We start from the raw sequence: 17,241 nt of genomic DNA on the forward strand, positions 1-17,241 counted from the left end.
TCCACATTCTCTTAAGAGAGTACTTCAAAAGCCCCATAAAAATATTAATATCCCTGATTCTAACAGGGCAGACTCACACTGTGAGCTAACCTGTTCAGGTCGGTTCTGTGGCAAATTCCATTTTCTCGTTTAACTTCTCCCAGTTCTGGAGTCTTCTTCCCTGCATTAGATCTGTCATTCAGGCTCAGCCCTTGGAGTTTTTCGTTTTTCCCCAGGGACCAAGAAAGCCAACCTCATTGAGACACATGGCAGGTTTTTAAATTTGCCTTTGAATGAATATTTGATGTGAAATTTCTGATCACCATTCAAGAAGTGAGCACTGGAGCTCAGGGTCAGAGGAAGGAGAACTTGTCCCCAAGACAAGGGACAAGCCAGGACATTTCAGCCTTGGGAAGCTTTCTGTCACCCAGGGACAAGCACCCACGTGGACACTCCCCTCCATCAGAAATGGTTTAGTTCACACTAAGGACACCCCCCCCCACTTGCTTGGGCTTTTGCCCCACACCAACCAGTTCCTAAACTCCTCAGACACTCCTTGAGTCAATAAACTACAATATTAACTAGCTGGGATTAGCAGGTGTCTTAGTTAGGGCTTTACTGCTGTGAACAGATACCATGACCAAGGCAATTCTTATAAGGATAACATTTAATTGGGGCTGGCTTACAGGTTCAGAGGTTCAGTCCATTATCATCAAGGTGGGAACATGGCAGCATCCAGACAGGCATGGTGCAGAAGGAGCTGAGAGTTCTACATCTTCATCTGAAGTCTGCTAGTAGAAGACTCACTTCCAGGCAGCTAGGATGAGGGTCTTAAAGCCCCCACACAAACAGCGACACACCTACTCCAACAGGGCCATATCTTCTAATAGTGCCACTCCCTGGGCCGAGCATATACAAACTCTCACAGCAGGGATACCCCATGTTATGGGAAACTAAAAGACCACCTCTCACTTATTGTAGAGAGAATTTCTTGTATCTGTATGGAAGTGGCACCTGTCAATAAAAACCTGGTGGCCTATGACTTAAGCAAGAAATGGGAGGTGGAACATCGGGAAGGCAGAAAGGATTCTGCAATAATGTCAGGCAGGAGATTCGCCTGGGAAGACAAGATTACATGGACTCATGGTTGAAGTGGAACTTCTAGGTTCTTTGGAAAGTTAGTTATGTCAAATGATGTCTTGCTGGAGCACACAGGTGAAAGAATGTCTTGCTCAAGCAAACACGTGAAAGACTGTTTTCCTGAAGCAGGCACAGGTGAAAGGGTGTTTGGATATAGCAAACGCATGAAAGGACACGTGATGAAGGAGTAGAAGTATGACCCCACAGTCAGTGGGAGAGGACCACTGAGCACTGATTTGGTTTGCCTTGCCTTCACTAAAGACACGCATGTATTGGTTCACCTTGCATAGCGTTGGTGTCTGCTTGCTGTAAGGGCTGGACTGTCACTGTCAGTTTGTGCCTGGTGTCTGCCTGCCCAGAGGACTGGTCTGTGGCTGCTGAATCGTGTTTGGTGTTTGCTATGGGACTGAGCTGCTGCCAAAGAATATCAAGCTCGCCGGGCGTGGTGGCGCACGCCTTTAATCCCAGCACTCGGGAGGCAGAGGCAGGCGGATTTCTGAGTTCGAGGCCAGCCTGGTCTACAAAGTGAGTTCCAGGACAGCCAGGGCTATAAAGAGAAACCCTGTCTCGAAAAACCAAAAAAAAAAAAAGAAGAAGAAGAAGATCAAGCTCGACCCCAAAGGACTATTGCTGGACAGGTCCACTTCCTCTGAACCCTTATTAAATGTAGGTCGCAAAAATTGTATGCCTACACATGGTACCTGAGCACAGGTAACCAGCCAAGTGGCAGAATGTAGGATAGAATAAAGGGATTAAGTTCTGAGCTAGTCAGAGAAGAGCCTATCTACATTGCCAAGGTATTTGTAAATATATTTTGAATCTGAGTTTAATTTCTGGGAGCGTGGGCCTGTAGACCAAACTCATACAACTTCTGACTCTGGTGGCATGTCTGGGCCACCTGTACTTCTGAACCATTAGCGATGAAGTTAAGATTCCATTGACCCCTTCCTCATCTTCAAAAGTCTGCTAGACCAAATTACAGGCTTCATGGAATTCTGGGATTCCTGATGTGTTCTACTTAAGATTACCAGTTCATTAGAAAGCAGCTTAGGAGCGACTACATGAAAGCCATGCACAGGGTAAGGTATTGGGGGCGGGGGGGTGGGAGTGGTGGTGGTCCAGAGCTTCTGTCCACAACCTGAGTGTTTTAACCCTGAAAACTCCCTGGCCCTGTGTGAGGAGCGGGTGTGGCAGCAGTCCCAAAGGCGCCAGGGACTGCAGGGACTAAGTCTTATGGCTTGCACCTGACTTCCTCATACACCTGAATATAAGCCACAAACATCATGAGAGCTGCGCAGGTGTACCAGGATGCTGGTGAATCCATTTTGATGGAGATATGCCCCTGCTGCCCTGATTAGCTGAAGCTGTGTGCCTGGTGAAATGGCGTGGCCTGCTGTGCGTGGATGGGAACTGAGATTATAAAAGAGTGAGAGGCCCAGGGTTCGGGGGAGATATAAACAAGAAGAAACAGGACTGAATAAACTGCTGTTAGAAGGACTGGTGGTCGTGTCATTCTTGCTGGTCGAGAGCGGACACGACAATTGGTGGCCGGTACAGGGAACCGACTCCCCCACCGAGTTCAGAACTTTCAGCAGTCAGTGGTTGCCGGCAGGGTAAGTTAACGGTGAGTGAAACTTGCGACCCCAGGAGTTTGGGAAGGACCTCGGATAAAATAGAGGCAAGTATAAAGTTGCCAGGAAGCAGGCACAAGGTTCCCGGCTTTGGGACAAGTTAAGGTTCCCGGCTTTGGGACAAGTTAAGGTTCACGGTTTCGGGATAGATTAAGGAATTATGATAACCTCAGTGTAGTGATCAATTGATCCTTGTTATGTAGTTATGCTTTTTTCTCCCATTGACCCTTTGTAGGTAGGTCTGATAGTTTTGGTTTTGTTTGTTCTGATATATGGGCTCTGTTAGTGTTTGAAGCTGTGTGTAGAGGCAGTCAGGACCAATGCTGGTCTTGTTGCAGCTGTCATGCAGTTGCAAAAGAGAAAGAGGGATGTGCCTCTCGGAGCTTGCTTTAGGTGTGGCAAGCAGGGACACTTGAGGAAGAATTGTCCTGAAAAAGGAAGTGGCTCCAGGGGAAGCGGGACTCGCCCCCCTGGGAGTCCCTTTGTGTCCAAAGTGTAGGAAAGGGAACCACTGGGCTAGTGAATGCAGATCAGTCAGAAACATCCATGGCCAGCCTCTTACTCCTGGAAATGAAAGTGTGTGGTCAAAAAACGGGCAGTGGGGCCCTCGCTTCCAGGGCCCGCAAATATATGGGGCAGTGGACAATTTCCAGGGGAAGAGGAGACCTGGCCAACATTGAGACATCCCCACAACTGCGGAGAGCCACTGAAGGTTCAGCAGGATTGGACCTCCATTCCACCACCAGACTCGTATTAACTCCCAGATGGGCACACAGGTGATTGAGACAGATTTTAAAGGTCCTCTACAAAAAGACACGGTAGGATTGTTATTTGGCCGCTCCTCGTCTGCTTTACGTGGGCTCATTGTCCATCCAGGAGTTATTGACCCTGATTATCAAGGGGTAGTTAAGGTTATGGTCTCATCACCACGAGGTATTGTGTCCATCTCCCCTGGGGATCGAGTAGCTCAAATTGTACTTTTACCTAGCCTTCATGGGCTCTTCCCATCCGCTGGTCAACAAAGAGGAAAAGGAGGGTTTGGTGCCTCGGGCGTAGACCTGACATGTCTCTCTCTCCAGATGGACCAGCGTCCAGTTCTGGAGGTGAAGGTGGATGGCAAAGCCATCCTAGGGCTCCTAGATACTGGAGCTGATCGCAGAATCATAGCACAGAAGGATTGGCCCCAGGGATGGCCAGTGCAAAATTCTAATCAGATGCTGCGAGGCCTAGGGTATGCAAAAGCTTCGGATATGAGTGCACAGAGTCTGAAATGGAAAAATGCTGAGGACCATTCAGGGGAAATTCAGCCTTACGTGCTGGAGCTCCCCATTTCTTTATGGGGAAGAGATCTATTGAAAGATTTAGGCTTGAGACTTACCAATGAATCTTCACCTACTTCTCGATATCTGATGCAGGATATGGGGTGGCACCCTTCCTATGGGTTGGAGAAATATTTGCAAGGAAGAAAGTCCCCCATAATACAAAAGAAGAAAATGAATACTGAAGGCCTGGGTTTTTCCTAGGGGCCACTGAGGAGGGCATTCCCATAACCTGGAATAAGAGGGACCCAGTGTGGGTACCTCAGTGGCCCTTGTCTAAGGAAAAATTACAGGCAGCTAAAAGTTTGGTTGAGGAACAACTTCAATTAGGCCATATTCGTCCCTCTGTTTCACCATGGAACTCACCTATTTTTGTGATTAAAAAAGAAGTCAGGCAAATAGAGATTGTTGCATGATCTTCAAGCCATCAATGCACAGATGCAGGTTATGGGGTCCATACAAAGAGGCTTGCCCTTGTTGTCTGCTTTGCCTCAGGATTGGCCCCTTATAGTGATAGATATTAAAGATTGTTTCTTTTCTATTCCACTTTGTGCCCAGGATAGTGAGCATTTTGCCTTTACTCTTCCATCATGTAACGATGAAGAGCCTGATGGAAGATATGAGTGAATTGTGTTGCCCCAAGGCATAGCTAATAGTCCCACCCTGTGCCAGTTATATGTTAGTCAAGCCATAGAGCCAATTAGAAAAGCCTTTCCCAAATTGTGTTGCACGCATTATGTGGATGATATCCTCTTGACAGCAAAGACAGAAGAATATCTTCATTCAGCCTATACTGCCTTGGTGAAAGAGTTACAAAGGTGGAAGCTGTATATAGCACCTGAAAAGGTTCAACAAGATCAAGTAGTTTCCTATTTGGGTGCCAGGATTTCTCTTACTGGGGTGCAGCCACAAAAGGTTCAGTTAAGATTAGATTCTTTACATACCCTTAATGATTTTCAGAGATTATTGGGAGATATCAATTGGATTAGACCATATTTAAGGATACCTAATGTTGTATTAAAGCCCTTGTTTAAGGTATTGGAAGGAGATCCAGATTTAAATTCAGTGAGGAGTCTGACCCCTGAGGCTAGACAAGCCTTGTCCATTGTAGAAAAGGAGCTGAGTAAAGCACAATTAATGAGATATAAGGAGGGAGTGCCCATCAACCTTTTGATACTGCAAACAGAAATGCAGCCCACTGGCTTAGTTTGGCAGGAAGGACCTTTGCTCTGGATTCATCCAAGAATATCCATGGGTAAGACCGTGGAACATTATCCAACTGCAGTAGAAAATTTGGCGTTGGTAGGAGTTCAACAATGTTTGCAGCATTTTGGATGTCAACCGAGTATGCTGGTTACTCCCTATGATAGTCATTAGCAAAAGGTTTTGGTAGCCACAGTGGATGAATGGGCCATTCTGTTTTGCAGCTTTAATGGCATAATAGATAATCATTATCCAAAACATCCATTGGTTACCTTTTATAAAGCTCATGCTGTTGTGTTTCCTAAGATAGTGCAGGAGCAGTGAATGTGTTTACAGATGGGTCCAAAACTGGATGTGGAGCCTATCTTATTGAATCTCAACAATCAGTTCTTAGGCAATATCAACCCGGAGCACCCCAATTGGTGGAGTTACAAATTGTATTAGAAGTATTTAAAAATTGTCCTTTTTCCTTCAATTTAATTTCTGATTCTCAGTATGTGGTTAATATGGTTAAAGGATTAGAAGTTGCAGGACAAATTCGATCGCATAGTCCTATATTTGAATTGGCCGCTACATTGCAGCAGCTCATTTGGCAGTGCTCCACTCCAGTGTATATTAATCATATTCACGCCCATACAGGGCTCCCAGGACCTTTGAGCAGAGGGAATGCTGTTGTGGATGCCTGCACGCGAATGCAATTTGTGTTTCTATCTACCACCTTAGAATTGGCCAAAGCCTTTCATGATAAGTTTCATGTTAATGCTAGTACCTTGCAGAAAAGGTTCCATATCTCTAGGGCTGAAGCACGAGACATAGTTGTCTCCTGTGGGCATTGCGCCGTGTTCCAACATCCTTCTCCTTTTGGAGTGAATCCTCGAGGCCTATTGCCCCTTCAGGTGTGGCAAATGGACGTTACTCAAGTTCCTGAGTTTGGAAAGCTTAAATATGTTCATGTCTCAGTGGATACCTGCTCAGGTATCATGCATGCCACCCCTATGTTGGGGGAAAAAGCAATACATGCATTGTCTCGATGCCTGGGCTGCCTGGGGTAAACCCCAACAGCTTAAAACAGATAATGGACCTGCCTATACTGCAAAGACCTTTATGTCCTTTTGTCAACAAATGGAAGTGCAAGTGAAGCATGGCTTGCCCTATAATCCTCAAGGGCAGGGGATTATTGAAAGAACCCATAGAACCATCAAAGAGATGTTACACAAACAAAAAAGGGGGAATAGGCTATAGCCGCACCCCTAAGATGAGACTTTCTTTAGTTCTTTATACTTTAAATTTTTTTAATTTGAATAAAGATGGACCCACGCAGCAGCAGATAGACATGTTCAAAGAGTGCCTGGCCTACAAGGATATGCCAGGTAGAACGATGTGCTTAAAGGCACATGGAAAGGACCAGATCCAGTGTTGACGTGGGCAAGAGGGTCTGTTTGTGTGTTTCCACAGGACCAGACGGAGCCTCTTTGGGTGCCGGAGAGGTTGGTGAGACGCTGCAAGAATGAGGCTCCTGATCCAGTTGCCCCTGTGGATGTGGTGGATGATCCCACAAGCACAAACGATGGAGCCGAGATGGGAGATCCTTTCGGTGTTCCAGAAGCCGATACCAGCTCAACATGACATTCAAATTTTCCCATGCCTTTTTGATCCCTGAATTCCCCTTAAAGAGAGAGCCCTTTAACACACACTCTGGCTATCTATCCCTTGCTTCAGGGAAGATGAGCGGGGATGGGAGCCCTGGGATATATGCTTGTTATAGTGTGTGTGTGTGTTGTGTGTTTGGCACACGTGTTAGGTGCAGAGTGTGCAGGCCCGCACTTTCACCATGGTAGCGTAGGCTTTTGCTGCAGTGGAGGCTGGACAATCTCCTCAGATTCGGTTTGCCGCTCTAAAAGAAATTATGCTGCGTTATGCCGTGGGGTGCGAGGCTGAGCACTGCACAGAGGATAGCTTGCTGATGGCATCCTGTGGAAGGCACGTCTGATTGCATGAAGGTTCAGTGTCCTAGTTCCCTTCCCCCAGGAAAAACGACACGGGAGCTGGCCAAGACCTCTCTGGGTGATGAGCCCAAGAGATGGTTTTGTGTAGGGCCCCTATGCTTGCACACTGGGGATCAGACCTCTACCTTCACCCATGAGGCTTGCTTGCAGCAATCAAGATCTGGCCATAGATTAATTAACATCCTGGCCTTTTGATGCACCTGCCACAAGCAAAACACAATGTCCCCAGGTGTGGCTTGGCATAATAGAGAGGTAGTCAGTGATAAGACTCCCTGGGCATGTCACCAACCTAAGACAGGGGTCAAACCAATGCTGTTTGTCTCCCAAGGACGGGTAAGGGGCATTGCTGCAGGGGGCAATCTAAGACATTCTCTCTGCCAAAAAAGAAAAAAGTGGGAGATGTGAGGAGCAGGTGTGGCAGCAGTCCCAAAGGCGCCAGGGACTGCAGCTAAGTCTTATGGCTTGCACCTGACTTCCTCATACACCTGAATATAAGCCACAAACATCATGAGAGCTGCGCAGGTGTACCAGGATCCCGGTGAATTAGCTGAAGCTGCGTGCCTGGTGAAGTGGCGTGGCCTGCTGTGCGTGGATGGGAACTGAGAGTATAAAAGAGTGAGAGGCCCAGGGTTCGGGGGAGATATAAACAAGAAGAAACAGGACTGAATAAACTGCTGTTAGAAGGACTGGTGGTCGTGTCATTCTTGCTGGTCGAGAGCGGACGCGACAGCCCTGTCTACTAGGAATTTCTATGGAGGCTCCATATAGGTATGACTAATTGAATCATCAGTGATTAGGTCAGTGTCCAGCCCTTCTCCCCTTCCCACAGATGGGCTGAAAGTCACACTCTCTTGTCAAGTGGTCTCTCTGGGGCCCAGTCCTACCCTGAAGCTCAGCCATGAGTCAGCTCCTTAGCATGCTTAAAGAACTCCAACCACTCAGAAGAGTGATGTTTTTAGGACTCTATGTTAGGAGCATGAGGCAAAGACACAAGTGCACATTATATTATCATACTTGGGGACAAGTGCAGATGTGCCACCTGTTCATTATAGCTCAGTGGACACAGCCTTTCTTTATCATGAGAGGCCTTCAGCTGAGTCACAAGATGTCAACACACATTAGGTCCCAACATTTGTCATCAGTGGTGCCTGTCTAAGAGCAGCAATGGACCTATCAAATCACAGGAGCCAAAAAGCAAACAAAAATAGGACATGTTGATATCACGCTATGGATGGACAGCTTCATGGGGACTGCATCAATCATTTATTCACAGTATGCATGGCATCTTATAAATAGTACATGTGTAATATGTATTTGCTGGAAAAGTAACGTTGACTTATGGAAAAACAGTCATCAGTCATCCCACAGCAAAATATTAGCATATTTGACACTTTCCCCCAGGATTCAGGGTCCCAACAACTCTCCTGCAAAATAGCCCAAGTTGAAATGACTTGGCTCTGCACCTGCCACCTCTGTAGTCAGCAGTGTGTGTGTGTGTGTGTGTGTGTGTGTGTGTGTGTGTAGGAAACAGCACAGTTTAACCAGAAAGCATACTGTGCCCATGAAGCTCTGCCTTTAAACCTTTCATTGCCCTGGTGCCAGCGTGAACTCATAGGACTGGATATTTACATTTCAGAGGACAGAGGCCAAATGCCCTGTCCACACACCCCTGACTTGCTTCCTCTTCTTGGTTCTCTACAGAGTCTCTACCATGTCCTTTGGAGGCTGACTCAGCACAATTCAATGACCTGGCATCCAGGGACCCCTGAGAGAATGTTGAACAATTTGGAAAAGGGACCATTGGAGCTGGGTCAGAGGTCCTGGATCTTGTGTTAGCTGTGTGGCCTTGCAAATGTTACTCAACTTCTCTGAGCTTCAGCTTAAAAATAGAGATAATAGTGTCTACTTTATAAGGTCACTATGAACTTGGGTTTCTTTACTTAGACTCATAGCACACCAGACTCAGCACAAGTCCTCTCCTTGTCTTCTTATGTACGTCTCCTCAGAGTTCCTGGGGTGAATCCCCTCTTCATTCTGTCCTGAGTTCAGCTACCTGCTGATTTACATCCATCTCATCACCCTTCCAACCTGAATCTCTCACGCCTCCATTTCCCAGAATTCTCTCTATCCCTGCTGGATGTCCCACCTCCTATTTCCTGCCTTGGCTCATTGGCCATAAGCTTTTTTTATTGGCAGGTGTTGCTTGTAAAACAGTCTCTCTACATCCTGCCAAACTGTGGCTTGGATTATTAGAGTCAGCCCAACTGGCTCTGTCCTTCCAAATGACTTCATGTCCAAGGAAAAGTGGGTTTTCCAGAAGAGCAATAGTAGACCTCTGTCTTCTCCTCTCCCTACACTTTCTGTGCAGCTGGTGCCGCTGGGGCTCTAATGATGGTCTCTTGGGGATCTAACACTGTGTGTCTCCTGTCTCCAGCCTCCCCATCTCTAGCAGTAGCAGGACTGAAATATCTGCTGCTGTCTGCTATTGCAAAACTAGAGCAGAAAACACAGTGCAGAAGAAAAAGCAGGAAAGAGAAAAGGCACCACAGGCACAGGGCCATGGGGAGGACGCCTGGCATGGGAGATGGGGTGGAGCCACTTGAGAGGACAGTGGGAAGTCAGGCACAGGAGACAAAGGCATCTGTGGTCAGCACTCGGCTCATTCTGACTGGCCAGAGAAAAGATTCTGTTGCAGTCAAGTTCATGCAGAAGTGTAGTCAGATGAGAGTGATTAGCTGTTCTTTTTCAAAAGGACAAATGGAGGGCAAAGCAAAATGTAATGAGAGAAGAAAAGATGAGGACCTCTTACACGCGTTCTCGCGACCGGCCAGGAAGAACACAACAAACCGGAATCTTCTGTGGCAAAGCTTTATTGCTTACATCTTCAGGAGCAAGAGAGCAAGAGCCAGAGCAAGAGAAGAAGAGAGAGAATGGCGTAACCCCGTCCCTTTTAAGGAGAATTATCCTCCGCCTAGGACGTGTCACTCCCTGATTGGCTGCAGCCCATCGGCCGAGTTGTCGTCACGGGGAAGGCAGAGCACATGGGGTGGAGAACTACCCTTGGCACATGCGCAGATTATTTGTTTACCACTTAGAACACAGGATGTCAGCGCCATCTTGCAACGGCGAATGTGAGGGCGGCTCCCAACAAGGACCTTTGGCTAAAGGATCGGTGGATCCCACACCGGAGTTGTGGAATCTGGATAAGAAGTCAATTCTCAGCATGACTCTGCCTCCCTCCCCAGGAGTGTGCAATGGGACCTGGCTGTTTGTGTGTGTGTGTGTGTGTGTGTGTGTATGTGTGTTCCAATGCGTGTGCATGACCATGTTCACGTGGAAGCCGCAGGTCAGTGCTGAGGATCCTCTGGTGCGGGATTTCTTTGACCCACCAGCAGATGAATGGTGGCAGGGGCTTATTAACTGTGTTATCACTCAGGCTACCTCCCAGCCAGCTCATCTAACTCAATTAACCTGACTGTGCTAGTGCACATCCTGCCGCGTGGTCCATTACCTCTCTCTCACTCCTAGTAAGTTCCGTCTCCTCTGTGTCCTGCCGGCAAATCCCCCTGCTCCACCTTCTCCCAGACTGCCTCCCCTTCCTGCCCAGCTATTGGCTGTCAGTTCTTTATTAACCAACCATCGAGTGAAGAAGGTGTTTACAAAATACAAAGTTTGGAGTTGAACCCTAAGAATAACAATACCAAGATCTGACCAGTACTCAGTGCTCTGCTGGGACAGAATTAACAATTGAATAATACTAAGACAACCTTTACACAGTGTACAAAAAGATTACCCCCAACAACTGCCCTCAGGAACTTCTCTTTTCTTCTGAGACAGGGCTTCTCATGGAAACTGGAGCTTTGCTGGAATGGCTGGCCAGAAAACACAGTGTGTGTGGGGGGGATGGATGGGGGGGGCACCTGTGTCTGCCTCCCCAGTGTTGTGATGCCAGCAGAGGCTGTACCACCCTTTCATGTATGTTCTGAGAACTGAGCTCAGGGGACAGGGGGCCAAGCTTAGGCAGAAAGCCACCTCCCTAGTATGCCTGCCCCACCCCCCAAGTTGAATTTTCACAGCTCCTCAGCCTGCTATTTGATTTTATGAAGACTGTATTTTTCTAAGATATTTTTAACCTGTCATTGCAAAGGGCTCCTTAAAATTATGTGCTTTAATTATTCATTTAAAGATTTAAATTTAAAATGTAAAAAGACTTAGTTTTCAATCTTTTTAAGACTGAACTGAACAAGTGATCAGGAAAATTAAATCATTAGTTTTAAAACGATGAGGCGTTAGACATAAAACCACTAATATAATGCCTGAAACAAGGTAAGTGCTCACTTTCAATGATAGCAGCCATTTTTTGTACATAATCCTGACTGCTGAGCAAGGACTGGACCACCTGCCTCCTGAATTCAAGCCAGTGCCTGTGCACATAGCCCCCCCCCCCCCCGTGTCCATGAACTGAACATGAGTCTAGTGGCTCGTGTCACTCCTTAAATATATCAGTGCAATTTCCAGGTATGATCAATCACCAGTGTAATTTTAAGACTCAACTCATAGGATATGCAATAAAACACATAAGAAACTTGAGTGTGTGTGTGTGTGTGTGTGTGGAGAGAGAGAGAGAGAGAGAGAGAGAGAGAGAGAGAGAGAGAATCTCTTAATAAGCATCATCTGTCAATAAAATAGCCAATGACCAATGAGCTGAGGCAGGGAATAGGAGGTGAAACACTGGCAGAAGAGAGGATTCTGGGAAATAGTGAGCATATAAAAGAGAGATTCAAGCTAGACTCTAGGGGGATGGACATAAGCAAGGAGCTGAACTCAGGATAGGTGTGTGTGTGTGAGAGAGAGAGACAGACAGACAGACAGACAGACAGACAGACAGGGACTGAGGAGAGGCATAGGAAGAAGCAGGCAGAAATGAGGAGAGGTAACTAACCAAGTGGTAGACATGGAATAGTTAGAATGGTTAAATACGTTACGAGCTAGTCAGCGGATGAGCCAAAGCTTGTGGGCTAGGCATTCAATGATGACTAATTACTCTCAGAGTCGTCTGTCTAGGAGCAGGAGCTGGGAAAGGGAAACATTTAATTATTTTAATGCGTGTTCTGGTTAGGATTTCAGTTACTGTGATGAAAAGCAGCTTGGGGAGGAAAGGGGTTATTTCATCTTCCGGTTCTCGGGTCACAGTCTGTGGCTGAGGAGAGTCAGGTCAGGAACTAAAAGTGGGAGCCTGGAGGCAGGAAGAGAAGAAACAGCATGAAGGAACACAGCTCGCTGGCTTCCTCCTCCTGGCTTGCTCAGCTTGCTTTTGTATACACTCCAGGACCACAACACTAGCCACAGTGGGCTGGACTCTCCCCCAAGCAATCATTAATCAAGAAAACACTCTATAGGCTTGCCTGAAGGCTAACCTTATGGGGGCTCTTTCTTCCAACTGAAATCCTCTCTTCTCACATGACTCCAGCTCTGTCAAGTTGACAAAACATTACCTTACATGCCAACTAATGACACCCAGTGAGATGAGGACAAAACTCACCAGAAAGCCTCCCCGTGCTCCCTTTTCCAGTGTGTATCAAATGCAACCGCATCTCCACAGACCCCTTTGGTTTTTCAAGACAGGGTTTCATTGTGTAGCTCTGGCTGTCCTGGAACTCACTTTGTAGACCAGGCTGGCCTCGAACTCATGCCTACCTCTGCCTCCTGAGTGCTGGGATTAAAGGCATGCACCATAGCATCTCTAGTACTAGAAACACAGACGCACAGACAAGTGCAGAGATGCCCACCCAAGTGTCTCATTCCTCTTGGCCCTCATGATGTTACCAGTAGGACTGATTGGTGGCGGCATTTCCTAGCTAAGGAGAATTGTGAACGTGGCAATAAGCCAAATGACAGGGGCAGACCAAAAAAAGGAACAAGGTCTAGTGTCACGGAGAACAGTATTCATTGCCGGATTTCACTACTGCACCAACTACATGATATGGACAGGCTGCGAGTGTCTCTGTGCCCCTGCTCACATGGCCTACAAACCAGAAAGGAAGTGACCTTTCTGCTGAGGATCTGGTACGTGGGTGATGTATGCCATGATAGACTGAGAGGGGCAGAAAGGAGATTGTGTACGGCAGGAGCCTGGTATACAGCAGGCATACCATTAGTAATAGCAGTCAGGAATGGATCAGTTAAAGCTTAGTCTGGCTATACCAGACCACTGGGTTTTTCATTCTCTTCTCTCCTGTCTAAACTTAATGCTCTTCTTTACAGGTGAAGACCCTTTTCCTGGTAGTAAATGATGCTACTGTTCCCTCTAGTATATGCTGAGCCAAGAAAAGATGACTTGGCTGTCAGAGCCCTGCTTGATTTTGACCCAGGAAAAGTTGACTTGGAAAGTCTAGCATTAGCACTGTCTGAGGTGACTTCAGCCTTAAGTTTCACTGTCCTGGGCTAGGAAAGAGCAAGCCATTAGAAGACCATATATTTGTCTTCTTTTGTGAAAATAAAGACAATACCATCAATACCATCAAAGACTTACCTTAAAGAGAAGAAAGGCAGATACTGTGGTTTGAGTATGAGATGTCTCCTCAGCTCATGTGTTTGAACACTTAGCCCCCAAATGTTAGTTCCTCAAACTTTGTTGTTGATTTCGAAGTTGTGGAACCTGTAGGAGGTAGGTCCTTGCTGGAGGACGTTCACTGGGGTGGGATCTTAAGATTTTTATAGTCCAGCTGCTTCCTGTTCCTGACCACAGATACAGCATAGCTAGTGCCTCATGCTTCTGCCATGCCTTCTCTGCCTTCATGTGTCCCCTCAAACTGCAAGCCAAGATAAACCCTTCCTCCTGCCTCAGTCTTCTGTGTAGCTATAATTATGTCTGCACCACCAGGCCCAGCAGGAATCTGTATTCTGTAGGTTGCTGGGCATGAAGTCGTTAACAAGCAATGTCCCTGAATTTCTGTGTCCAGGAGGTAGATGTCCTGTCTCTTTAAATTCCAAGTGTCAGGGGGCCACATGTCTGCCCAGGAGAGCATTCTGTTGTCAGAACATTACTCCTCCTGCCAGTCAAAAGCAGCAGTCACCCTCTCAGCGTTAGCCCAGAGAGAGACTCAGAGCCAGGGGCTGCCTGGCTGCAAAGAGAGAAGGGTCCTGTACTGACAGTGCAGGGAGAATGGCAGACATGTCCACAGCTTTGGGGAAGTAGCCAATTCAGACAATTAAGTGGAGAAAGACTGTTGCATAATGTTTGAACTCTGAGCACATGTATTCTAAAAAGTAATACTCAGCACAGAGCAGATGAAATCGGAAGAAACCAGAGAAAACACATGGTATAACATGCATTTTTACTGGCACATTTTTGACCTCAGCAAACCAACCACAGAAATTGATGTTTTTAATATAATATTTTTATCTATTGTTGGAGGATTTCATACATGTATATAACGGATTTTAATCAGATTCACTTCCCTGTGTATTGCTCTAGGTGGTGGGACCTGGGAGAATGGGGCTGATAAACAGGCAGATGAAAGTCTAATGCTTTATTCAAAGTATCAGTTTATATGCTGAGGGCTGAGAAACGTCATCTGTGTAGCGTGTACAGTCACAAGGGCAATCTGTGTGGTGAAAACATGTTTTTCCATTGAGGCATATGAACAAATAACAATATTCGGTTGTAATAATCTAAAGTCAACTTACTCCTATCTAGTATTCCTGCCAGGGGCACGGAATCACGTTCCAAGAACAAGACCGTGTTGTTTTTGTTTTGAGAAACTGAGATCACAAGACCCTTATAAGCAGTCAGAAGTCTCCTCCCACAACGCCATTCTTGGACCGTGTTCCGACAGCACCCTTCCTTCCATGTCCTGTGTGGAAGGTCCCCACTTCTCCCTAGCCACCTCACATTCTTTTGTTGTTGTCGTTATCTTTTCTCTTTTCTTGTTTGCCTCTTGCTTGCTTGTTTGAGCAACCACTGACTCTAATTAGCACTCTCCATATGCTATATATGCATGTGAAGGTCATAGGACATGTGGTAGCTTCAGTAGGTATGGCCCCATAGCCTCATGTGTTTGAATGCTTCTCACATGGAGCGTGATACCCTATGGAGGTGTGGCCTTATTGAGGATATGTGGCATTGTTAGAGGGCGTGTGTCATTGTGGAGGTGGGGCTTTGAGATCTCCTATGCTAATGCTCCTCCTGTGTGGAAGCTGTCTTCTCCTGGCTGCCGGGGGAACACAATCTCCTTCTGTTGCCTGAAGCTCCAGATGTAGAACTCTCAGCTCCACTAGCATGTCTGTCTGCACACCACCATGCTTCCCACCATGATGATAATGGACTAAGCCTCTAAAACTGTAAGCCAGCCCCAATTAAATGTTATCATTTATAATAGTTGTCTTGTCATAGTTTCCCTTCGCAGCAATAAAACTCTAACTAAGACAGGACACTTTACTTGAAAGAGTTAATCCTCTTCTTCCACCATTCGGATTCAAGAGATGAGAGTCATGTCACTAGGCATAGCAGCAAGCATCTTTATCCACTGGACTACCCTGCTAACCCAGGAAAATGTATTAAAATGTATTGTTTTATTAATTCCAACAGTAGTAGTACTAAACATGCATTAACATATCTTGTAACACTGCCTTCAAACTTTCAGCTGATCTTCAAATGAAAAGCTGCTTTAAAAATTATTTTTATATGTGTGTTGGAGGTGTGGTTACATGTGTGTGCTCTCATGTGCACGTGTGTGTGCAAGCATTCTCACCCATATGAGCGTGTGGAAGTCAGAGGTTGATATTAGGTATCTTTCTTGGTCACTCTGCATCACATTGTTTGAAGCGCGGTCTCCCACTGAACCTGAACTTGCCTGGTTAGCTTGGTTCGCCATTTAGGGAGACCTTGGCATCGTTCTTCCTCTACTTCTCCCAAAGTGCTTGGGTGACAGATATTTGCCACCATGCCCAGCTTTTGCATAGGTGCTGGAGTGGAAAATTTCTTCATCACAGCCTCACAGAGAGAGGCAAAACAGACTCACACAAGAGTTCATGTCACATGAGGATATCTATACACTCAGTTACCTCTAGATGTGAAATTAAATTTCACCTCTATAAAAAAAAAAGTAACTCCTATTCACCAGATGTAATTATTGTCTTGGAGACTTACTGCTGAATAAGCTCACCCTTTCTAGCTCTTTCTGAACTCTGGCTGGCTGGTTCAACTCAGCTGTTCTGGTTCAAACTCCTCTCAAAGCTGACTGATTCAAATTGGCTTCTCTCAGCTTCTGACTGAATTGCTCAACTAGGAAAAGCTTCCTCGGGACTCCAGGAACTGAACTGCTCTGATCTGAGCTGGGCTCAACTGCAGTGAACTGAACTCAGCTGAACTGCAGTGCAGTGAACTGCACCCCGCACCCCACTCCTGGCTCACTCTGCCTGCTCTGTAAATAGCCTCACTTTTCCTGTCTATTCTTATCAGAGTTGCGTTCATCCCATCTCTGACTCATTCTGTCAAATCTTTCTCTGATTTGTCACTTTGTCTTCCCCTCAATTAGAAGTCACTGTCAAATATGGCTATTTCCTTCTACAAATTAACTTTACCCTCATTGTTTGGAATTAAAGGTGTGTGCTAAGGGTATATTTGTATTCCAGCCAGGGGGATTAAAGGTGTGTCGTTCTAGCTGGATCACACAGGCCTAGAAGGTCTTTGGATATGATTTCTTGCCAGAGCAGCCATGTTCCCCAATTAGAGTTCCTCTACAGACCTCTCCTTTGGCAATTTACCTAGTGGTCCTTTGACACAATCAGAGGAAGAAGTCCCTGCCTCATGCATGTGCTTCCTTTGACGAAAGAGAAAGAGAGTTCAGGTTGGTAGCAGTGGAGTGGGACTAAAATCTAAGTTGACCTTTTGATACACAAGCTTTAAGATCTGAAGAAATTTACTTAGGTTTTGTGGGCCTTAGTTATCACATATGTAAA

Source organism: Mus musculus, chromosome 17, assembly GCF_000001635.26.
Source record: "Mus musculus strain C57BL/6J chromosome 17, GRCm38.p6 C57BL/6J".
NCBI classification, from domain to species: domain Eukaryota; kingdom Metazoa; phylum Chordata; class Mammalia; order Rodentia; family Muridae; genus Mus; species Mus musculus.